This window comes from Lepisma saccharinum, chromosome 14, assembly GCF_977018435.1.
Source record: "Lepisma saccharinum chromosome 14, izLepSacc3.1, whole genome shotgun sequence".
Taxonomy (NCBI): Eukaryota; Metazoa; Arthropoda; class Insecta; order Zygentoma; family Lepismatidae; genus Lepisma; species Lepisma saccharinum.
This window is the reverse complement of record NC_139242.1, coordinates 68035655-68060842: the sequence shown is the minus strand read 5'-3', so window position 1 is coordinate 68060842 and position 25188 is coordinate 68035655. Positions and strand designations below refer to the sequence as shown.

The 25188-nt window shown below is 41.9% G+C and overlaps 1 protein-coding gene across 1 annotated transcript in view; it reads right to left on the bottom strand.

Moving 5' to 3' along the window:
- Positions 1-19311, bottom strand: part of LOC145998602 (FAD-dependent oxidoreductase domain-containing protein 2-like) — a 257130-nt gene extending 237819 nt beyond the window's left edge. Inside the window, exon 1 of the mRNA XM_083135051.1 lies at positions 19258-19311. The gene's annotated coding sequence lies outside the window, so the exon portion shown is untranslated. The remainder of the gene's footprint in view (positions 1-19257) is intronic.
- Between the last annotated feature and the right edge of the window lie 5877 nt (positions 19312-25188).

The following is a 25188-nucleotide window of genomic DNA, read 5'->3' as shown; positions in this document are numbered from 1 at the left end:
CATGCTCATCAACGTCCTGGCGCAGAACGAGGAGCGTTACATTAGCTTGAGCAAGTGGGTTCGAATCCCGGGATCACGCTCTACCGTCGAGCTTCGCTTCCTCGACTCCCTGAGGTTCCTCCCGGCCAGCCTCGATGCTCTCGCGGGGAAGCTCAGCGACGAGCAAATACTCATCACCTCTGCGAACTTTCAGAACTTGAACGCCGGTCTCTTCAGGCGTAAGGGTGTCTACCCCTACGAATACGTCACAGATGCTACCAAGTTCGCGGAGACGTCGCTACCTCCCCAGGCGAAGTTCTATAGCAAGCTGCGAGGCTCGAACATCACCGACGAAGAATATCACCATGCCCAGTCCATGTGGCGCGAGCTGGGTTGTCGAACTCTCGGGGACTACCACGACGCCTACCTCAAACTTGATGTGACGCTCCTCGCCGACGTGTTCCAGACGTTCCGTGCGACCGCAATGAAGATCTACCAGCTGGACCCCGCCTACTTCTATAGTCTCCCCGGACTGGCGTGGTCACCCATGTTTCTGGTGACGAAGATCGAGCTGGAGCTTCTTTCCGATTATGACATGGTGCTGTTTGTGGAACGCGCCATCCGGGGTGGCATGGTCCAGGTGTCGCAACGGCACGCACGCGCCAACAACCATCACATGGCTACTGGCTACGACTCCTCCCAACCGTCGAGCTACATCATGCACACGGACGTGAATAACTTGTACGGGCACTCCATGATGCAGCGACTTCCCTACGGAAGGTTCGAGTTTACTGATCCTTCCAACTTCGACATCGAAAGCTTCGACGATTCGGAACGTGGATTCTTCGCCGAGGTTGATCTGCAATTCTCCGAGAAGCTGCATCATGTATTTTGCGATCTTCCCCCTGCACCCGAGTTCAAGTGTCCACCCGATTCCAACCAGACGAAGCTCGTCATGGACTTCGAGCCCAAAGAGCGTTATGTCCTGCACTACCAAAACCTCCGGTGGTTGATGAAGCAAGGGGTTACCGTCCGCACAGTACATCGAGTTTTGATGTTCGAGCATTCTCCATGGTTGAGGCCATATATTGAAGTCAACACCAAACACCGCACCGCAGCCACGTCCGAGCTTGATAAGGATTTCTTCAAGCTCATGAATAATGCGGTGTTTGGCAAGACCATGGAGAATGTGCGGAATCGTGTAGATGTGAGGCTAATATCAAACAAAGAACAATGTCGCAGGCTCGTAGCAAGCCCGTTATTCAAATCGAGGACCATTTATAATGAGCAGCTTGCTCTGGTGCATATGAGGAAGAACGAGGTGATGCTCAACAAACCAATTTATGTTGGTGCCTCAGTATTAGACCTGAGCAAGCTGCACATGTTTCAAACATATTATGGGATACTACGCCAGCACTATAACGACAACATCTCGCTTCTCTACACGGACACGGACAGCTTGGTGTACCACGTTCGCACAGCCGACGCATATGGGGATATGGCCACAATTCCATTTTTGGTTAACCTCTTCGACACCTCGGGCTATCCCCAGCCGAACCAATACGGCATCCTGGCCCGCAACAAGAAGGTGCCCGGCAAACTCAAAGATGAGAAGGACGGAGACGTGATTCTTGAGTTTGCAGGTCTTCGCGCCAAGGCCTATGCCATCAAAGCCGAGGGCAGCGTTACCAAGAAGGCCAAGGGTGTCGGCAGACAGGTGGTTCGGGAGCATCTCACATTCGAGGACTTCGTCGATTGCCTCAAGACCAGGTCGTCGGTTCTAAGAGCAGAACAGCGCATCCAGAGCGTCGACCATGTGTTGACCACCAACGAGGTGAGGAAGATTGCCCTGGATCCCAACGACGACAAGAGGTGCGTTCTCCAATGTGGAATCCACACACTCCCATGGGGACACCATCGTCTAGAAACTAGTAAGATATGCCTCAAATGTAGTAAATAGTATGTATGTATGAAAAAAACAAAAAAAAAATCATGTAACAGAAGTTCTAATTTAATATAGCCAAGATACTAGAACAATAGTGTTTATCTTCAAAAAAAAAAAAAAAACAGGTGGAGGTTTGGGATTTTTAGCGGGACTAACTCCCTGCCGCGCCCTACGGGGTGAATATGGGGCACACGCAGGGCCAAAGGGGAAGTTCCTTTGTGCGTTCAAGTGTGATTTATTTCTAAAATGCATCAAAATTTATTTTTTTTATTATTTTTTTTTGTTCCAGATTATTCTCACAAATGTAAGAAGGTGTTCCTCGCAGTACATCCTAAACATTGCGTTGCAGGTTAATCTAATATTTGAACCTACGGTCAGTATAATTTTTTGAGAATTATGTGATTTTTTTTCTTGTACTTAAAACTGTTCGGTCACTCTTTCATTCTTGACATCATACACAAAAGACTTCTCTGCAATGAGGATGACGCTGCACACGGTATCGGCAGGCAGCGCGTCGTGGAACTCGCAGACGACCTTGATGTTGGTGCGATCGTTGACCACGACCTGCTTTCTCTTAGATGTGTTGATGACGGTCATGGGTCTCTGTGCTTTGAATTCGGTGGGCGTGTAATACATGTCCACGCTTCCCTCGGTCACGCGTTTGTAAGACGTGTAAGCTTCGTAAAGTTTGAGGTAATCGTCTTTGGTCATGTCGAGGTTGTAATTCTCGCGCGGGAACACTTCGTTCCTACCGTTCTTGAGATAAACGTTCTTGATCTTGCAGTCGTCGAACTTGCTGGAATCTTTTTCCTGATTGTTATCGCACCCGGTCTGAAAGAGCACCACGACGAAATCTGGCATGTCGAACTGTATGTTGTTGAACTGCGTCGTCACGTCGAATTCCATGTGACTTCCCGACGCCATCTTCTGCACGCACTGGTAACCGTGAAAGTGAATCGGCACCTGTGGACTTTTCAAGATCTCCGCTTTGTACTTGAGGGCGTAGTTCGTTTCGTATTCCACGATCGGCATTCTCAACTCCATGCTCCGGATGACGCACTTGGCTGCTTCGGGTAAAGTGTTGGCTATCGGCGTGGTGCCGTCCGGACCCAAAGTAGCGTATCGCATCAGTGCGTCGTTGTCGTTGGCCGCTCTTCGAAATGTGACTCTCAGTCCTCCCTTCCACATGATCTCCTTGTAGTCCGAGAAGAAACCAGACAGCAGACGCATGGGAAAGAGCACCGTGTGACTTCTCGTCGATATTTTGGTCCCGGCTTCGAATCCCCCGGCCTGGTAGTACGCTGCGTCCGTTTTGGATAATTTCAACGTTCCCACTGCCGTCGACGTGATGCCTGGATAATCTATTCTGTCGATGACGGTGTTGTGTTTCCTCACCTCCACCTGCGAGAACAGGTGAGGCACGAAGTTGTCCACGAGTATCAAGTTTGCTGCTGCGGGAAACGCGTCTCCGCTTTCCTTCTTCACCACGTCGAATTGAAGGTAGAGGTCCGCTCTGTGAGGATGAATGAACCCGTCGCCTACGTCCACGTCGTATTCGATCTCCCTGTTCGCTTCGTTCAGATTGGCGAACGTGCGACGGTTGGGAGGAAAAGATTGCAACTCGTAACTTTCGATTTGCTCCATTTTCACTGTGTGTATGGTTATTTATTATACGTTGATCTCCAGGATGGCCGTGGTCGTGGCACCTGCGAAATCCACCACGTCTCCTTTCTCGTTCGTCACCACCAACTCTATGTCGTCTATGCGGTTGCGACATACTGGAAAATAGATCGGCGAAGAGGGCGTGTAGATGATCGGTTCCATGAACTCGGAACTTGGTTTGAAAGTGGCTATGATTCCCGTCTGCTTGTGACTTCCTAATCCGTCCGAAGATTTCGTGATCATGCCTTCCGCCACGTTGCAGTGTACGTTCAGAGTCTCTATGGCCAAGAATTTAGGAATGTTGGTTGCTACGTGCTTGATGCCAGCTTCGAGTTTTGGGTGGTTGTTCTCGAAACCTAAAAGTTCTCCCATGGTGCCCAGGTCCACGGTCTCCGTCGCGGATAGGATTTCCACTCTGTGCGTGACCGAATTTTGAGAAAGGTACGTGCCTTTGGGTAACTGAGCTTGCAAAGTAGAAAGATTGTATTGTCCTGGCGTGACGACGATGTGTTCGCTTCCAACGCTAATTTTGTTGTTGTGCTGCGTGACGTTAGGTATGAGGTACATGCTGTAGAATGCACGCAGAGCCACGGATTTAGGATAGACGATGTCGTCGTGCAGCGTGAGTTTCAAGATTGAAGATTCGCTCGTGAGATGGAACACGCCCATCCTAGTGATGCTGTTTGAGGTTCCACAATGCTTTCTGGAAATCCTCGATCGTAGGGTTATTTATTTTAGAGAGAAACGCGAGCACGGAGAGGCAGAGATGACCGCAGTTCACGTCTCCGAAATTTTGAATGCGTTCGTCGTTGTAGTATATAGAGGTTTTGTTCGTTTTCAGATAATGAATTAAATTTGTAGGTGGAACACCTCCGAAAGAATCGAAAACGAATGCTTTATCATCATTTTTGTGGTAACATATCCAATGCGTGCCTGGATTTTCTTGACCGTCCAAGTTGACTACTCCGCATTCTCTTCTTTTAACGCTTGAAGGTAACGAGTCGGACATGAAAACTCCTCTGAAGTGTTTGATTTGTAACGGTTCGATCAGAGATTCAATGTCTCGGTTGGTGAGTGCTGTTGTTTCTTTTTTTTAAACTTCTTCATCACGCCCTTCCCCCCTTTCTTCTCCATGGCCAGGTTGTGACGTTTCTGTTCTTCCAATTCCGCTTTGTTCTTCTTCGAGTCGATGACGGTTTTCGCGATGGCGGCACTTCCGCCAGCCAAACTTCCAACGGCCCCCAATGCTGCCAGGATGGCCGGGATGCTGAATATGAAACCTCCGATCTTTTGCTGTTTCCGCGAACGCTGCAAGCGTCTCAATTGAGGTGTGCTGAGAAGTAATTTCATTCCGTGTCCTTTGCTCAAGCAAGAACGTTTCTTCTCGCGTTGTTTCTTGGTGAGTAACCCATCGAGGGCACCTAGATTTTTAAGATTGGAGTATGGTATCTGGTACACGACACCCTTGGGCTTCATGTTGATGCTCTATGTGTTATTTTCACGGTATGTTATTTATATATAAATGTTCTGAGATTTTTTTCACGGCCTCGCAGTCGTTACACAAATTCTATTACGTGCTTCGTTTTCTTGCCAAGAAGTTCCTTTGTCCCCTTGTACACGATTCGAGTTTTGTTCTCGATTAAAATAGATAGCTTCTCGTCGGATAACATGTTAGCGTATCGATCTGGTAAAAATAGACTGTATTGTGCGTTGAGCAACAGGCGTACCTTGGGACCATACTGGGTAGAAACGATTGAACCGGAAGTTATCGTGTAAGGTTTGTCGACTTCCAATTCCTGAATTTTTACATACTCGACTGACAAATTTAGCATTTGTTTTAATGCTTGGAGATCACTCATTTTTTCAGTCGTCATATCGAAGAGAAAAATTTCAGAGTGTTAGAGAGAAATTTAATTGTTTTTTTCACGATGTGTGTTATTTATATATACCGAAGATTATTTTGTTTTTCACGATGTGTGTTATTTATATATCAAGTTTTTTTTTGACACGTATATATATTATTATTTTTTTTAACAGAGGAAGAAAGTCCGTGCTTCGGAAAACGCGATGATGTGCGTAATGATATCTTCCGTCTCCTGCTTAGACTTGCGCCAATCTACTGTGTACCGTCTTCTTCCCTGCCTTGCCTCGTGCAATTAATCTAACCTATCGTTTAATTTTTCCCCTGCAGCCGAAAGCAGAATGTTGAGATCACCGCACCTCAGGCCGCTGATCTCCCGAAGATGGTCCTTGAGAACCATTTCACAAGGGATGCGAAATTCCGGCGTCGTTCTTGCTATGATTACAAGTTTATGTACATCCTCACAATCTCCGTTTACTGCGTGTTTAAATATTTTACATAGTAGCTCGGGCGGCAAATCAGTTATACGAGACATGTTGTTATTATTATTATTTTTTACTCTGTTATTTATATACCCCACCCCAATTTTTGTTTCGTGTTCATGGCGATGGTGGTACCCAGTGCGGCGACCCGTTCACCCAGCGATGCGTCTCTGCTCACGAACCTTTCGAAAGCTGTGTGCTCTAACTTTCTGTCTGCTTCGTGACGTGCATCCAGATCCGTCTGCGTGGTGTTGTAAGCGATGTCGTGATCTTTGCATGCGGCGTCCAACGGATTCACACCCTTGTCTCCTCTCTCCAATCTTTTCTCGAGTTTGGTACCCGGTCCGCAGTACTGGTAGCCAGGTAAATGCATCTCGAAAGGTAACTTGTTGATGATGTCGTTCACGAGTCCTTTTCCTTCGGCCACGTTCCAGAATCTCGGAGGCAGCGTGTTGATGATTTTGATCAGGTAACCTATGCCCTTGTCGTCGTTCACGATGAAGTTGGAAAGTTTCGTGCTGATCATGTCCACGATGCCAACCTTCTCGTTGTAGAAATTACGGTTGCCTGCATTCTCTTCGCCGGCTATCACCAACAATCGGTCCACGAGCTTCCTCACGTCGTCCACCCAAACGAATTCTTTGGGTAACGTGTTGTAGCGTTTGACGCCGCTGCCTGTTTTGACCTGGTTCCAAATCGGTTTGATGAGATTCCTGTACTTCTCGCCGCTGCTCGATTTCACCCTATTCTGCGAGGCATCGTTGTTTTGGTACAAGGCATCCGTCATGATCAAAATTTCCTTGTAACTCTGGTAATCTTCGTCGGTGTAATCTTTCGGCTGCTTTTTGGCAATGAGTTCCCACAGTCCCACCGTACCCGGATACCTGGTCCAACTATCCTTCTCGCCTAAATTAACTTTAATGTCGTTGCCTTCGAAGGTCACCTTCGATTTCCCAATCTTCCACACCACACCACCACCTTCGTTGGTTTCCATGCTGGGATACAATCCGAACACTTCATCCTTGTCGAATTTCCCCGTACTCAGGTAGTCTCGTGCCAAAGGTCCCAACTCGATTTTATCCGAAGACGACGTGCTACCAATGGCTCGACGTCGTGCCGGTGCATCCTTCAGTTCGAACGGTGTCGAAGGAATGCTCGAAATGGGCGTGGGTACAGCGTAACTTTTAGCTGCGAGCGGTACGAGTTCGTTGATCAAATTTTTATTTTGTTCCGTGACACTTTTAATTTCTTTACCTAGACCGCTGATGGCATCGATCACAGGTTGATCCTGACGTTTCTTCTCTTCGTAGAATCCGCGATTCTCGGATTTCCAACCTTTGAAGCGTTTCGCGAGGTAATCGCGAAGCTTGAGATTTTCGTCTTCGATTTTTCGTTTCGTCATAACGTTTAAATATATACGTCGTTTCTCACAACGATGCAACGTTTAGAAAGTCGTTGATTTTGTTTCTGTATTTTCCGTCGTTGGGTTTCCTCGTCATGTCGATCGTCGCGAATCCGATATCGTCACCGTTCCAGCAAGTAGAGCAGCAGCGTTCCGAAAATTGATTGTAGTTCATGTCTCCGCCTACGTAGTCATCGTACGCGTGCTTGAGGTTGGTGTGCTCTTGACGAAACAAACATATAAAATTAGCGTTGTCGCGTACTAACTGTTTTGGAATTTTGGAAAACGTTTGAGCTAGGTAGAAGCAATCCATTCCTTTGTGACGACCTTGCGTGAAAAAGTTGCGAATTTCATTTTGATTTTCCAGAATGACGTCGTCGAACACAACGACTGAATTTTCACGACAATCGTCGAGTGGTTTTATTTCCGAGGCGAACGTTGCAATGTCCAGACCATCGTACAGTTTCATCAGTTGCTGGTATTTGGATTGCTCCAAACTTTTCGAGAACACGTACAGGTGCCTGTTCTTCCAATCTAACCAATTCGGTGCGAGGAGAAAATTGTCCACGAGCAGTGTCGTTTTCCCACACCCCGAAGGACCTACGATCAGACAGCGGATGCTGTCGGGAAGCAACTCACCGTTCTTTTTTTTTCTCGTTTGACTTTCCGGATCCGGTAGACGCTTCACCACGTTCCACGTACTCACAAGATCACTTCGTTCGCGTCGATCCAACTCTTTTCCGGAAGTCCCAGCCATTTGACAAACAGTTTGTCACCTTTCCTACGCAATATTTTCTCGATGAGGTACGTGTCGGGGTGTTTCGTTTTAGAGAGTTCCTCTTCGTAAAATCTTCCTTTCAAAATCTCGCCGCTACTATCTTTTATTATATACGTGTGTCGGTTTCCGGGTAAAACTCGAACCACCGTAAAGAGTTCCGTGCTCCAATTTTTTGTGAATCCCTTCTCGAAGGTGCGTTTGAATTTGCTGATTCTCACCTGGTCTCCAATTTTGAATTTTGATTTCTTGGTAGTCGTGGGAGTGTACTTTGGACAGTAAACGGTAGAAATTAAACGCTGCTCGTCAGACTTGGTAACGTCAACTGGTTTCATGCCTATCGTTCTGTGTACCGTATCATTATAGGTGTCGACGAGTTCCGGCAGGATGTCGACCCATTTGTAATTTCCCCGAAGCGTGAATCGTTTCCACATGTGTGTTTTCAAGGTTCGATTAAATCTTTCCACGATGCTGGCTTTGATGTGACTGAAGGTCGAATAATGTCGAATGTCATGTTTTTGAATAAACTTTTGGAATACGGCGTTGTAAAATTCTTTACCGTTGTCCGTGTGCAGAAATCGAGGTCGTCTGCCGCCGCTTTCGCGAAAAATTAATTTGAATGCTTCCGTGACGCACGATCCCGTTTTCGCCTTCAAAGGTAGAGCCCATGCGAATTTCGAAAATGTGTCTATGACGGTGAGGAGGTACTTGTTGCCCTTGTTCCATTTATGTACGTTTTTCAAATTGCCGCTACTCATCTCCACGAGATCGCTTTGCCAGAGGTCGTCGATGCCCTTGGTTACCACAGCCAAACGTTCGTAGTTGCGGCGTGCAGGTTTATGCAATTCTTCGACGATGGCTTGCCTAGACATTTTATTTTTTTAGAGATTACGTTTGAAGAGAAGCACCAGCGTGATGGGATTCAAAGAGGGTGGCACCTCGCTCGTGTTTTGAATGATCAGCTTATCGCCGGCACTCACGTCGAAAACGGTAAGATCTTCGTCTTCGTGTATTTCATATATGTTGCGCGTTTCGTTCCAACGTGCCAGAGGAATGTTTCCTGCTTTCTGGACACCACGATTCGATATTAAGGTCATGGTGGGAACGCTAGCTTTTCTGCCGTGAGACCAGTACGAAAATTCGTTTATCTGAATTGTGCCATCGAGGAGAAACTTGTAGTACGGATGATAAGGATGCAACATGTACAGTTTGTTACCTTCGACGAACGTGGAGATTCTCTGTTGATTGGGAACGCTGTTGATTTCGATGGCTTGCAAGGTGAACAATTTGGCGAATTTAGTGTCGAAGGTGACGAGATTACTGTGAACTTGTCCGAGTTTATTTTCGATGGGCAGCAAATGCTCGATTATGGTATCCGTTACGGCAGAAAACGACGGTTTGATTTTCACTTCCACGTTCAACTGCTTGTAGTTTTCGTTGAGTTCTTGCAACTTGGCACCGAAAGAGGCCAGCGTCGATTCCTGCGTGGATTCCAGCACTCCAACTTGATCTCTGATGTTGACGACAATGTTCTGAAGGTTCTCGACTTGATTCAATTTCGAGCTCTTCTCGGTAAGATCGTTCACGATGCTTCGCATCTCTGTAAACTGCGTGTGAAGGTCGGCGACGCTCTGCGAAGTGGGCAGCGTCGACACCAGCGAACTAATTTCGTCTCGAATCTGTTCCACGTTCGCCGTTTCCGTTTCTAGTCGTTTCAGCATTCGAGATATGTTTCTTTTCAAAGCGTGCAATTCTTTGGAGGTGGGGAGATTGGCCACCCTACTCTCGAGATCGCTCAATGAACTTTTGATGTCGCTCGAATCGGATAGTGCCGTCACCGCCGTGTTCAATTTTTCCAAATCTTCGCTCGAAGGCACGCTCGTCCGTAACGATTCCAAGTCACCCTGTATGTTGTCGAGTACGTGATGAAAATGAGCGAGATTCGTTTCGACGTTCAAATTTTCTAAATATTCGATCTTCTGCTGAACCGTGCTTAACGTGTCTTGAATGCTCGTCAACGCTCTTGCTTCAGCGTGAATATTTTTAATTTCTTCGTTGATCAATTCCAAGGACGCCTGAAGCGTAGCGATGGTGGTTTGAATGTGTTCGAAATCTCGATACGCCTCCAATTGAATTTTTATGTTCGCGACGCTTTTACCGATGACCTGCAGTTCGTCCGACGATGGTAGGTTCGTCATTGTATCTTCCAAAGTCTGCAACTTGGATTTAATTTCTTCCAACGTGCTGGTGAATTCTTCTTGTAATTTGGAAACGACGACATGCAAGCGTTCTGCGTCTATATCGTTCACGACGGTTTGAAGTTCAGAGAAATTCTTTTCTATTGCGGAAGTTCGTTCTTCGATTTCGAGTTTCAATTTTTCCAAATCTTCATTTTTCGATTGAAATTGCTGTAATTTGGCCAAATCATTTTGAAGCGAATCCACGCTCAACTGTATATTTTGAACGTTGTCGTAAGAAGGTACGTCGACATAATTTTTTATCAGCGTCTTCAGTTCGGAATCGATTTTCAGAATGGGGTCGAGACATTGCGTTTGGAGCGTAGCGATTTCCGACTCTAAACCTTTGTTTAAGGTCTCCTGCAAAGCAATCAAATCGGTCCTCAACTTCTTAACTCGAATGTCCAACATGAGAATCTCTTCTGCGTGGTCTACACGCTTGGTGTTGCCGAAAATGTCGTTAGGCATTTTTGGTTAACGGTTATTTATAATAGGATAGACGATTCGTAATTCTACGAAGAGAGGAATGAGTTTGTCGTAATCTCCGAGGAGTTCCATGTAAAGATAATCTCCTGCAGAAACATCGTACGTAATGTTAGAAAGCATCTTGTCGTGCTTGATTCGAAAAATATTCTTGCCGGTAGAAATTTTGATTTCGCCTGCGTTTTCCGGATTCACGGTGATTTGAAGTTTCCCGTCGATCGGAATTTCGTAGAAATGTAAATTGTTATTAAAAACATAAAACATCTTGCCCACATCGTCGTTCAGTTTCGTCCAAATGCTGTTGAGATGAACGATCAGTAAACCATTGAGTTTAGATAACACGGAAGGTAAGAGGTTATTGAAATTTGGCGGTGCAGTCTCCATGTTGATCTGTTTGCGGAAGCCAAAAAGATTCATTGTCCTTGTTAGTTATTTAAGAATACGGTCAAAGTTTTTTTTTTGTAATGACAGACAAAGTTTGTTTTTTTTTTGTTTTGTTTTTATGAATCTTCTGTTGAAGATGGGCATATGTTGCAGGTTTTGCCTTCTGCTAAGCGATAGTGCCCCCACGGCAGTGTGTGAATTCCGCACTTCAGGATGCACCTCTTATCATCGTGCGCATCCAAAGCAATCTTCCTGACAATGTTGGTTGTCAATTTATGGTTGACGCTCTGGATTCGATACTCTTTTCGTAGAACAGGTGAGCGAGTTTTCAGGCATTCAACATAATCCTCGAATGCGAGATGCTTTTGTACAACCTGCCTACCTACACCCTTGGCCTTCTTGGTGACAGACACCTCGGCCCGAATTGCATAGGCTTTGGCCCGAAGTCCAGCAAACTCAAGAATAACATCCCCGTCCTTCTCGTCCTTGAGTTTACCAGGCACTTTTTTTTGTTTCGGGGCAGGATGCCGTACTGGTTCGGTTGGGGATAGCCTGATGTGTCGAAAAGCTCGATGAAAGGTGGAATCAACGCTATATCCTTATATGCATCAACTGTGCGAACATGGTAGACCAAGCTGTCCGTATCTGTATATAAAAGAGAAATGCCACGATCATAATGTTTGCACAGTGTACCATAATGTGTCTTAAACATATGCAACTTGCTCAAGTCCAGAATCGTGGCACCAACATAGATTGGCTTGTTTAGGTGCACCACAGGTTTATCCATGTGGACCAGAGCCAACTGCTCATTATAAATGGTCCTTGATTTAAACAACGGGCTTGCAATCAGCTTACGACATCGCTTCGCATTGGTAACCGCCACAAAATAAATGCTGTGCAATAAAAAAAAAACCTTGGAAGGCTAATTCGCTATAGTGAAAATATTTGTGGGGTATGTTATTTTATATATATAGTAGAGTGCCACAAAATAAATGCTTTTGCAATTAAAAAAAAAACTTGGAAGACTAATTCGCTATAATGAAATATTTGTGGGGTATGTTATTTTATATATGTAGTGGAGGAGTGTCACAAAATAAATACTTTTGCAATAAGAAAAAAACCTTGGAAGGCTAATTCGCTATAATGAAATATTTGTGGGGTGTTATTTTATATATTTAGTGGAGGAGTATCACAAAATAAATGCTGTGCAATAATTCACGATGGTGCTGGGTTTGGTGGGAGTGTGCTATTTATGTATATGCTACTTCTTGCTTCTTAATGAATCCTGTAAATAATTGAAAAAAAAATAATTAAGCTTGTGTATAGAAAACACAAAAATATTATGTGTACATAATTCTACCAAACAATCTTTTTTTTTCTAATCCTCAGCCCTCTTGGCGTATGAAGTATAAATCATAATTTCAGAAAACAGAGTTATTTTAAGGTCGTCATTTTTTAAAATTAAACCATAAGCTTTGTTTATGTTTATAGTATTCGTCGAGCAATAGCAGATAGAGCAAGACTCGTTTTCCTACAACCCATAGTTCATGAATTACAAAACATCTTAGAAATTACATCTTGAAATTTTAATCCAAAATAACTCGAAAACAGCAGGCACTAGTCATCATCCCTCCAATAGGTTGTAGAGTACTTCTAATTTTGTATCGAATGCTATTAAAATTTTCGAATTAGAGTAAAAACTAAGCCGGCAAATCAAGTTTCTCAAAAAAAATAAAAATTATCTGTATTTCCAAAACTTGAGGGGGTGGAATCGATTTTATTTGCTAGTCGAATAGTTCTCGTCGAATCCTATCCAACAAACCTAAAATCATCATCCTAGCTCAATTAGAAGCCGAGAAAATCAATGTCTTGGAAAACGTCTTAAGATTTTTGTCTTAAGAAAATTTTCTTGACAGACCGGAAGTAACATCTTGAGATACCGGAAGTCGACTTTCTTAAAGATTAAGATATTTGTCTTAAGACGTTTTCCAAGACGTTGATCCTCAAATGAGTAAAGTGAGAATTTGATGTTTTGGTGCTCTTTTCTTCGCTGCAAAGCATCGTCAGCGCAATAAATGAGGCGTAGAACGTGGAGAGAAAGTGAGTTTTTAAGGTTTTCTTGATCCTCAATTGAGGGCCTTGAACCCGTCCACCTGCACTACTTAGAGGGAGCGGGACTTCTTGTATGTGGGTGATCTTCATGCGGAGAAATGCCAATGCTATACGCTAACGAAATATGAACACGAAAAGATAAACAAATTACAAAGTTAAAAATATATTTGGACTGAGAAACTACTGACTTTAAATGTTTTGAATACGTGTAATAGACGAATTATTGATATAAATTAAACTTTGTTTTTACCAGTCTTCAACGAAACTCATTCTTGATGTAATTTCTTCTCGGACCCTGAGGCGCAAATGTGGCGGAGAGAATTTTTCATGCTTGGCACGGAGTGATACTAGATATCATGTTGTAGTGCGGTCTCAGCTGACGTCACTTTAAAGATAGCTTGCACCCGAGTGTAGTGACGCTGGGTTCGAATCCAGGATCAGGCACAAATGCTCTTCCTTCTGTTTCGTTGTAGTCGAGCGACATGTACTGATTAGCGTGAGCCTTGACGTCTTAAAAAGAGGGGCAAGTGGGGCCACCGGCCCACTTTTGGAAAAGGAATGTCAGCCTAAAATTTTATATTTCAGCCACAGTAATTCGCGTCAATTATTATAAAAGATGCTTTACGCGTGGGAATAACCTGCGGACGTTCACGAGCATGGAGAGATCAAAAGTTGATGCAGAAATATTAAGAAGCAGGTTATTGATTATTACCCATGCTACATTCCGCGAATACGTACGTGGTGACGTGTGCAAATACAGTTCCAAACATATCCGTTGCCTTCGAGTTCTTGGAACGGATAAGCAATACAAATCAATAAGGTTATGTCAATTATTTATGACCCGGGGGAGGAGGGTCTTGAATCGAGCTGACTTTGGTACAACAGCAATGACGGGACATCCTTCGATGGACATTAGAGTTTGAATTTTGAAGTCCATTTTAGGCACAGAAAGGCTAATCGAGACTGAACATTGGAGGAGATAACTAACTCTCTAGCCTTCTTAAACCCGAAGGTTCATGGCTGCAGCAACACAGGCCTTCCATCTGTCCCCATCCTCACTATTACTCTTTTCCATCCCTACCAATTTCATTTAGGTCCATCTCAACGTTATCCCTCCATCTTCGTCTTGGTCTTCCTACTGGTCTCTTACCATCAGGTTTCCCAACAAGAATCCTGTAAACTCTTCTTTCCTCTCCCATTCGTGCTACATGGCCTGCCCACCTAAGTCTTCTTGATTTAATCATTCTAATAATATCTGGACATGAACACAAATTACAAAATTCTAAATTATTTAACCTTCTCCACTCACCTGTCTCATCATCCCTTTTAGGCCCCCAAAATTTTCCTAAGGATTTTATTTTCAAATACTCTCAATTTATGTTCCTCTGGTTCAAACAAGTTGTTATCAATAATTAGATTTTGATTATTACCTAACACTTGGTTTCGGCCTGTAAGCATATATTTAGTTTTGTCTTTGCTAACTTCCAAACCTATCTCTTTAGATGCTTTGAAAAATATTTTAGCATTATTCTTAATTGTATTTACATCATCCCCCAGTAAGTCTACATCATCTGAATATGCTATCAACCGAGTCACACCGTTTAATTTTAGTCCTTCTTTAGTTTATTTTACCTTCCTAACAGCATATTCTAAGGCAAAATTAAAGAGCAATGGAGATCATGTATCTCCTTGTTTATCCCATCATGAATTGTAAATTTATCAGACATGTTAATATCCACACGAATTTTACTTTCTTTTTCACTGGTGCATACTTTTATCATATTAACAAGCTTCTTAGGTATTCCAAACTCGACTAATATATTATATAATTTATCTCTTTTGACCGAATCATATGCTTTTTTGAAATCAATGAATAGCTGATGGACATTTTGATTATATTCCCACTTTTTTCAAGTGTCTGTCTGATGTGAAAAATTTGATCTGTAGTTGATCTGTTACGTTTAAATCCACATTGATAATGACCTATAATTTCATTAGGATATGGGGTTAGTCTTGTTAAAAGAATGTTAGATAATATTTTCTGTTGTTGAGTGTAGAGAAATTCCACGGTAATTATTGCAGTTCATTTTATCTACACAGGAACAATTATGGATTCTGTCCACTGTTTAGGGATTTCTTCTTTATTCCATATTAAACAAATTAATTTATGAATTTGACATATTAACGAATTTCCACCATATTTAATTAACTCAGCTGGTATTAAATCAATGCCAGCATTGGAGGAGAGAGAGAGTGATCTTTTTCCAGTGACGTGCCGTAGACCAGCTGTTTTTAATCTTTAATTTACTAGGAACCCACTTTAAATATCTATTGCTGTTCCATATAACAGGACCTTGATCAATATATGAGGTCCTAGAGTTAAAACAAGATTATTTTTCATAACAGCTTTTTCTGTTCTGCATTTACAGCTTTGCAGCGAGTCGTAACTCCGGAGGCAACGAATCAACAAGTGCGCCGCTGACGTCATCTCAACCCAGTACCTATCACGAACTCTCTCGCCCACGCTATACACTGTTGGTAGGCTCGCAAGCTACCTGCATTCGTGCGATCGGTTGGAGATGTTGAGAATGCATTTGACACTATTAATCTATGGTATTTTATTGCAAATATGAAATACAATTTATTGCAATACTAATATTTTTGTAATAATAAATTAGTAAAAACGCGTTGTACGCAATATTTGTTGTTGCTATACGTTTCCTTTAAAGCAGACACTGCTGAAAATCTTGATTTTATAATAAGTGAATTTTGTACCAGTTTTGTATTATAATAAAACTATAATATTAATAACAACTATAAACATATTGTCACGTTTTTCCCAACTAGCAAGCCACGGAAGATATTTTTTTTTAAATTGTTTAATTTAATAATGGAGTCAATTTTCCTCGAACCTTCCCGACAAGTACAACAGATCGTGTACATGTGACATTCACGGGACAAATGTTGTCCCCTGTAATGAAAAGGGGGCGTGGTCTGAGAAGGTTCCCAAAAGTCATCCTCAATTTCCACGTTGTCCACTCCGGTAACTGCAGTCTTGCATGCCTGGAATGGGTTGTGTGTGTAGACAAGCAGGCTCCAGAAGTCGGCAATATTTTAGTTTCATAACTATTGATGCAAAGATACCAGACGTCCAGATTTAGTCGGGACAGTCCATTCATTCTCTTTAATCGCTGTTCCGATCGGTTGCAAACAACTATGGCCTCTCAATGCTCAGCCTTGTCTACCTAGAGAAACTAAACTGTCATTTGCACCCGCCCTAAGCTCCAGTCTTGGCACCCAATTGCCGATACCAGCCCCGACATTGTTTGAACAACAGTCGTGATGCAAAAATGTCCCATTGTGATTTCGTAAATTTGCATTCAGATATTTTCTTCATTATAAGAATAATCTCTATACAGAATTTTCATGGCTGTCAGTGATACTGATAAAAGAAACCACAAGGAAATTTGAAACAGTACTATTGAAATACTTCTGAGAATTGAATGTAAACAATAAGCACCTAGCTGAACGCCGTGTGAGAGAGAGCCTTTGTAAGTTACTGTGTCGCTAATTGTCTGATCATGATGGTCTTTGTGCGAGTTGAATCTTCTTCGTTACTTAGGACCGTAATATTGCAACTGTATAATTCAGTGCCGGATCTACAAATTTTGGGCCCCTCCCGCAAAATATTACTAAAGGCTCCTTCCATATAAAATACACGTACTTGTGAAAGGACATGAAAAATATTTTGCTGTTATTCAGTTGTCAATATATTTCTTGAGTCTTTGTGCGTGTGCAAATTTTTTTTAAAAAAAATATGTTTATTAGCGTCGATTTTCTGCCACTTTTGGCTGATCGTGACGATTAAGATGAAATTGAGGAAGGAACACTCACATAGAACACCCATACCCAGGTCCGGATTCGAACCCGGTACCCCCGTCGTAGCACACTGTGCTAACCACTTAGCCACGGAGGTCGGTTATACTGTACTTTTCATACAAGAGTTTTCTAAAATCACGTGGAGATGAAACTTTTGATAAATCACTTTTGAGACCTGTCTAAAGAGACAATTCAGTTGGTACTGATGAACCAATACCTGTTTCATAATATTTCTAATTGCTCTGCTTTTGCTATCTGTTCGTAATGCTTGGGGTAGGATATGCAGTAGTGTTTAGGTAAGCAAATCAGATTTTATGGTCCCCAAAGTAGTAATTTCGTTCTATCCACGGGAATTTCGTCCATTGCTCCGTCGTGTTGTACTTCTATGTAGTAACGTCCCATCTCATATCTTAACTCATAAGTACGTACAGTAGAATCTCTACTCCTAGTTTCACACCACAGATTTATGGAAGAAACACTTGCGGTTAGAAATAAATTAATGTTCAGTTAGTGGTATGCAGCATTACACAGAAATTATTAACCGAAAACTACTGTATCTTAGCCAACTTAATATGAACAACAAATCCTATCACCTTACAATATTTCGGTGACATTTTCTTCTTTGATCTGCGGTGCTGGACAAATTACTACGTCTCTTTTTTTATATACATATATTTTAATGTGTAAAGTGCATGGGAATAACTCCTTAAAGGCTTGCTCATCGCGTTAGCCAATAGTGGCAGAAAAGCAAAGCGAAATAAAACAAACCAATCAATCAACGTCACCAATTGCATGTTACAGTTGCTATGTTCAATACAATTGTGGAAATTGTGAAAATCACAATAAACTCTTCCAGCTAATCAGAAAAGTATGGATATATATATAAACATCAACCAAGCTTTGGAAAATATCACTAATGAATCACTTAAATCCAATTGGATCTCATGCGTTGCTTTATAGATATTTCCCCATTAGGGACGTAAGTAGGCTAATGTGTTTGGGGAAACAATTTTCATTTATAAACTGCCGACTCGGTGACCTAGAGCGTAAAGTGGTCGGCTTTCAATCTCGTCACCGAAGTGCCCGGTTTCGAGTCCTGGCCTTAATAAAATTGCCTTAATAATGAAAGTTATTCACGAATTATAAAAATATTACTATGGTAATACAAATATTCGCATGGAAAGAATATGGGATATCGAGACAGAGTTGTAAATGACTCTCATTCTCGCTTTGGTCTGATCTAGAGTTGTAAATATGTCTCATTCCCGACCTCGTCATGGTCTCGTGCCGAATCTCAAAATTACATTACTGCACAAACTTCCAGTTGATAATGGGTTTTAACAAACAAATATTATTTATAAATGTTTTTCTGTTTGACACCCTGTTTCGGCGATACGCACTCTCGAAAATCTGAACACATATATATATATAACCACAGGTTCACTACTGTGTTGACTTCGTAATTATTACAATCAATATATGCATTATCGATAAATAACCAGGCAGATATATCGATTAGTATGCCTGATGATATCACAGTAAAGTACATTTGATTTAGGTAAAGTTTTGAAGAGCGTACCAAATTCTCGAAGTAGACCACGAGTTCAACGCAATAATTTTCAATTCTCGTCTCGATAAGTCTCGTTCTCGTCACAAATTTCGATCCACTAATTCTAGGTTAGGATAGGTACAAACTTTAAAATTTAATACCTGTGGTCATTTTAACGTCTAATGTCTCGTACACCAAACTACCATATTTTATATTCCCATGTTTTCATGATAAATTTGCAGCGTCAAGCTCGGGAAATTTCCATGACCTAATTCAAAAGTACATGAAATAATGACGATTAGTATCCCACTGTGTTTCGTGACATAAGACATCGAAGTTCTTTGAGAGCGTGTTCGTGAAACAAACTTCAGCAAATATAGTTTCACAGTTCTTCAGGTGCATTACAACTGCAGCATCTATTGCTGCTAACCTGAACTACAGTAGACATAGCAGTATAGCTTTACTAGACAATTTGAAAGTTTAATTTTTCTTTACGTTTTCACTCACCGTGCTTTTGAGGCGATCCTATGCGATGTCGTAACAGCGGCCTCTTCCTCGCGCGATCGCTCACAGCAAACTAGGGAACGTTTGCAACGGCGCGGTAAAGTAAGCCATTGCAGTGTTGCCAACTACTGAAAGGAACAAACTACCGTTTGAAGTTATTCCATGATTTTGCCCGGCATTGATACGGTTTCAGCGACTGCCTCAGTGGCGTATCTACGACTTCATTCTGGGGTGTTCAAGTCTCTTTAAGGGTACTAGTTCTGTGTCTTCGGTGTGAACACAGCACAATTTGATTACAATTGTCCTTAGAGCCAGTGGCGCAAACTTCAAATAATTTAAAGGGGGCAAGACTCCCTCTCTTTCTTTGTGTGTGTGTGTGTGTGTGTGTGTGTGTGTGGTGGTTGTGGTGTATGCTCCCTCACTTCCTCTCTCCCTCATATAACAATATAGGCCTATATATTTTTAAGTAATATATTCACATGATATTTCTTGGGAGCTTTAGGCCGACAGCCTCCCCTGAAATACATCACTGGACAATTTATCATGAAAATGTATACATCATTTCGTAAAATCAACCTGATCTAAAATCAACTGTTTAGGAGATTGTAGATTATGTTTGCATTCGCTACTCCATTTCTAATACTTTATAGCCCCATGTTGTGAGACTACCAATGATTTTTATGTATGTTGGGGAGAGGGACAGACTGACTGACGTCTACCAGCATAGGAGAGCGCAGGTTGTTTTCTGGGAGAAGCACAGGACATGCTGTAAGGAAATGATAAAATTTGTACCTGTTAAATGCAGCCCTTATATATCTCTTTTTTTTCATTTTCCTCATTCTCTCTCCTTTTCTCTTTCTCTTCCTCTATATTTCGCTCTATATATATTTCTTTCTCTATCGCCCTCTTTCTTTCGCTTTCTCTCTTTGTTTCTTTATTTCCTTTCTATCCCTTTGTCTCTCCCTCTCTCTATCTTCTTGTTACTCTATTTTCCTCTATCTTTGTTTCGCTTATTCCTCTTTTTTCTCTCTCTATTTTTGTTTGCCTATTTTCCCTCTCTATTTCTTTCTCTCTCTATTTTTGTTTGCCTATTTTCCCTCTCTATTTCTTTCTCTCTTCTCTCTATCTCCTTGTTACTCTATTTTCCTATCTTTCTCTCTATATTTTTGTTTGCCTATTTTCCCTCTCTATTTCTTTCTCTCTATCTCCTTGTTACTCTATTTTCCTCTCTTTCTCTCTATATTTTTGTTTGCCTATTTTCCCTCTCTAGTTCTTTCTCTCTATCTCCTTGTTACTCTATTTTCCTCTCTTTCTCTCTATATTTTTGTTTGCCTATTTTCCCTCTCTATTTCTTTCTCTCTATCTCCTTGTTACTCTATTTTCCTCTCTCTATCTTTGTTTCGCTTTTTCCTCTCTTTCTCTCTCTATTGTTGTTTGCCTATTTCCCTCTCTATTTCTTTCTCTCTATCTCTTTGATTCTCTATTTCTCCGTCTTTCTTTCTCTAGGAGATTTCACACCGAAGCGACAAGCTGCAAGCGAAACGTACATCGTGTTGCCTCAGTTTGTTGTTCTTTTGTGTAATTGGTTGATTGAGTTGGTGTTTTAAGTCCACTTTGTGCACAGTAAGGCTAATCGGGACTGGACCTACAGTTTAAAGTTGGATCCGAACCACTATGTGCCTCCACCGGGTATCAACCCAGGACCTCTTGATCACACGGCCTTTGTTCGCGTATGTGCAGTGAATGCTTCACTCCAACGAGCTATATTTAAACGCTAGAAAAGAACCCAACCGGATGCCTCACAACATGTTCGAACCTCTAATTTGTTCATATAATAAAGTATCCATATGTACAGTCATGGACACTTCTGGGTTGTAATAATCCCATTGTCTCCCAATGGGATCGTTACAATCCAGAAGTGTCCGTGACTGTACAATGTTTTAAGATTTAAGCACAACGTTCTTTTGGCTTCATCAAGTATTTTGGTGCAGTTATCGGCTGTAAGTTGCCTTCAATATCGCGTAAAGAGGCCGTGGTTTGGCCATTTAGGACGTGGCTGCTTTGTTTGAAACAGCCGGCGCATGGAGGCACGTTAGTCACGTGATAAGGTACTCTAGTACAGTGTTGCTCACCGCCGGGCCGCGACCAGGTTCTGGGCCTTCGTATGACCTGTACTGGGCTGGGAAAGGTTCCGCTGAAAGTGGTTGACAGATGACATAATTCCAATTCCATATTTGTGTTGCGAGTTTTTTTTATTTTTAGGTTCATTTTATGCAGAAATAGACTAATCAAGACTGGACCTACAGTTTAAAGTGGGATCCGCACCATGTGCCTCCACCTGGTATCGAACGCGGAACAATGAAAATTAAAATGGAATCAGAGAAAGAGTAAAAGAGAGATAAGTAGATAGATATAGAGAAAAACTCAAAAGAGGCTGAAAGACAGGTTGAAACAACATAGGGATGATGTATGACTTAAGAGAGAGAGAGAGAAATGCGATATTTAAACACACGAGAGAAACAGGACATGACATAGAGTGGGATGAGGCTAAGCAGATAGGAAGGGAGGAGAGAATGCTAGTGAGAAAATGGAAGGAGGCCAAGGAAATAGAGAAGAAAGGTGAGGAAGACACAATGAACTGGAATGGGGGACTGAAGATAAACAAAGAATGGAAGAAGGTGTTAGAAAGAGTGGAAAGGACAAGAGAGAAAGAGGAGAGAAGAAGAATGAAGGAAAAATAGCGTGTGAAAGAGAGTCCAACCACATTCTAGATGGAAGAAAATATGTTTAGTCTTTTAGGTGAAAGTACAGTTGACAAGGGAAAGACACCTGCTAGAATGTTCCAGAACAACTTTCTAATAGTCTGGAGGGGAGTAATGTTTGTGTATATAGTATATCGTTCTGTTTTTGTACCTTGTTACATTTGTACTTGGTACAGAGTCTGAAGAAGACCTTGCTAGAAGGTTGAAACGTTACGTTTAGTTTGTCTTATAATAAAATAAATGTCTGCCTTGGTCAGCATATTGATTTTTTCATATCATGGAAACAAGGCTTAATGGTGTTATAATTAGATATAGAGGCAGAAAGAAGGAAATGGGAGAAAGAGAGAATGAGAAATAGGACAGAAAGTAATACAGAAACAGGGAAAGAGAGAGAGAACAGAGAAAGTAGGAAGAGGGAGAGAAAGGTAGAACACAAGAGCGAGAAAAAGAACTTCGTAGAGCCATGACCACCAAAACAAAGTTAACCTAAAAATATTTCGTACGCCCGAACGAAACCAGGGCTGGCTCGGTAGCTCAGTTGGTATACAAATGGCACGCTATGCCAGGGGTCCGGATTGGGGTATGCTTCCCCGATGGCATACCGTGGCATAACGTAATCAAGGGGTCCGAGTTTGATACCCAGCGGAGGCACACAGTGGTTCGGATACCACTTTGAACTGTAGGTCCAGTCCGGATTAGCCTATCTGTGTATAAAGTGAACTTAAAACAAATAAATAAACTGTTAGTCGTCTAGGTATTTAAAATGCTGTTGCAGGTGCCGTACACTATAAGTTTACATCTACATGCGTTGTCTACACGTAATCTACGCTTAGATTACATTGAGATGTAGTTTACCTAGACTACGTAGACAATCGAAAGTGCATTAAAAGAGGAAAGTGACATTGTCAACTATATTGGTTCCTGACGAACTGACAAGAATCCTATTTACAACAAAATTTATCTTCTCTTCTATCATCAACTATGGAAGAAGATAAATAGTATGCAAGAAAAACAACAGATGGCAGTCGTGAGGCAGAATTAGCCTTTTCCCCATAAAATACTAGAATATTTTCTATGTTAGGTTTTCTTAGGTGAGAAATTGTTCGAATTTGGAAGGGAGCGTACGAAAAGTTCTTCTTACACATTAGTAACTGATACGCAGTATAATTTTGTTTCAATCCAAAGCGACTTTTGCTAAGTTATCACCTTTCATAGGCGCCGACTCCATGTTAACGATGTGGGGGCAGAGTCCCCCAAATAATTTTGCTTAAGAGGATCTAATGTATTATTTTGCTTCTCTTGTAAAGTTTACTCTGAATTGTGCCACATGAACTTAACTTTAAATACACATTTGAAATGTTAGACCATCAAATTTGGGTGGCTGAGACCGCTAAACCATCAACTTTGGCGGGGCTATGACCGGAGACAGCAAAACACATAACTTATTACTATATACTAAGTATTGAGTATTGTTAACATTTTTACTAAAAATAGTTTAAAAATTATGAGGTGATATGACAATTATACCAGTATGTTGTTTGGTGATTTCTGAACAATTTGAGGTCGTAAGCACGACTTTCAGGCAATATTGATATGTACGATATTTAGTTATCCTCGAAATCTCTTCCTCAAGTACAAAGAATAAGGGGAAAATAATTCTAAAGTCTTTCAGTTTATTTAACACTGGCTTGCAGTAAAGTACGGAAGGAAAGCTTATGAAAAGTCTCTATTGTGAAAGCGGGAACGGCTATGATCAAAGGCTATTTGCACCCGTCACATGTCCTTCCTTTATTTATTTATTTATTAATGCCTTGTTTTAAATGGCGGAGTTAAGGCCGTACAATGCCTTTTCTTCCACTCAACCATACATTTAAAATTATACATTATTATATTATACACAAAGTACACTAAGTCATTTCACATAGGTCCACACACACACATTATACTCATACACACAAGTCTTTACAGATCTGTTGCGGACATTAAGACACACCCATGCCCTCACCGGTAGTCTACCCGAGACCTCCGGATCAAAGATATTTGAGTCGACCACCCAACACGCTCGGTTACCGAGGCTTGCATAAAACTGTTAGGTTGGCCTCTTAATGGAAATACATATCTAAAAAAAACAAACGAGCAGACACAAAAGACATAAAGAGACTTTGAAACATTTTTCTAAACGTTTTTCATGTTACATTTCATTTGCATGAGGAATATAATAACTGCTTAAAAGCTGCTACTAGAAGACGTAATTTTTATTTTTTTAAAAAAGGGAGATAGTGAGTCATTCATTCTTTTATTTCAGTGATCAGAGGCCCCCCAATAATTTTTACAAGTCGGCGATGCTGTCACCTTTCGCCATGTTGTTTGCATAGATTACGTCATCTACGTGTAGAATGTAGACTATCGTTGTTTACATATAAACACACATCACTGAGTACAAACTTGAGGTAAGGCAATCGTGTATCTTTGAGTTCGCTTATTTTCCGCACCAGCATTATTACTTCCATTCTTATCGTCGCTATTGAGCATCAAAGACGAAAATGCTGCGTAAAACAAACAATATACAAGTTTATCACAAGTATCCTGCAGTTGGAACCACTTCACTCTCCCTACCCCATCGTGACGTCGTCTCCCGTGGACCATTCGGAAAGCAGGTTGGTGGGTTGCCCTAGCAACAGTTGGCAGTTGGACGCGATTACTATGCAATTAGTAGCGGCGCACGGGGTGTATTTTAGCGTGTGGGATAATCCCCCAAAGGCGGGTGGCTTGTATTAAAGGCGCCTCGATGCTCTTACATGAAATTAGTTCAATGGGAAACAACGCATCAATACTGATTTCGCGAGGATCGCATTGTATTCATTGTTCCATCGGCTCACTTGCTTGAAGACACTGGAAACTGCATTTCCCCACACGAATCGTAGATAATATTCATTCACTCACTCGCCCCGGAAGAGACTTACCCTCTTCATTAATGCCAGGTGGTCAAGCGTAAGATATCTTTACCATTGGCCCAATGCGACAAATATACATAGCGCAACCGTCGTGCTTTTGTGGCGACAAATATGGATATAGCGCCACCAAGGGAACAAACCAAACTCTAGCAAGAAGTTTCTTGTCAAAGAAAAGACTGATTTTGAATCGGCTGCTTAACTTCTTTAATCTTCTATAG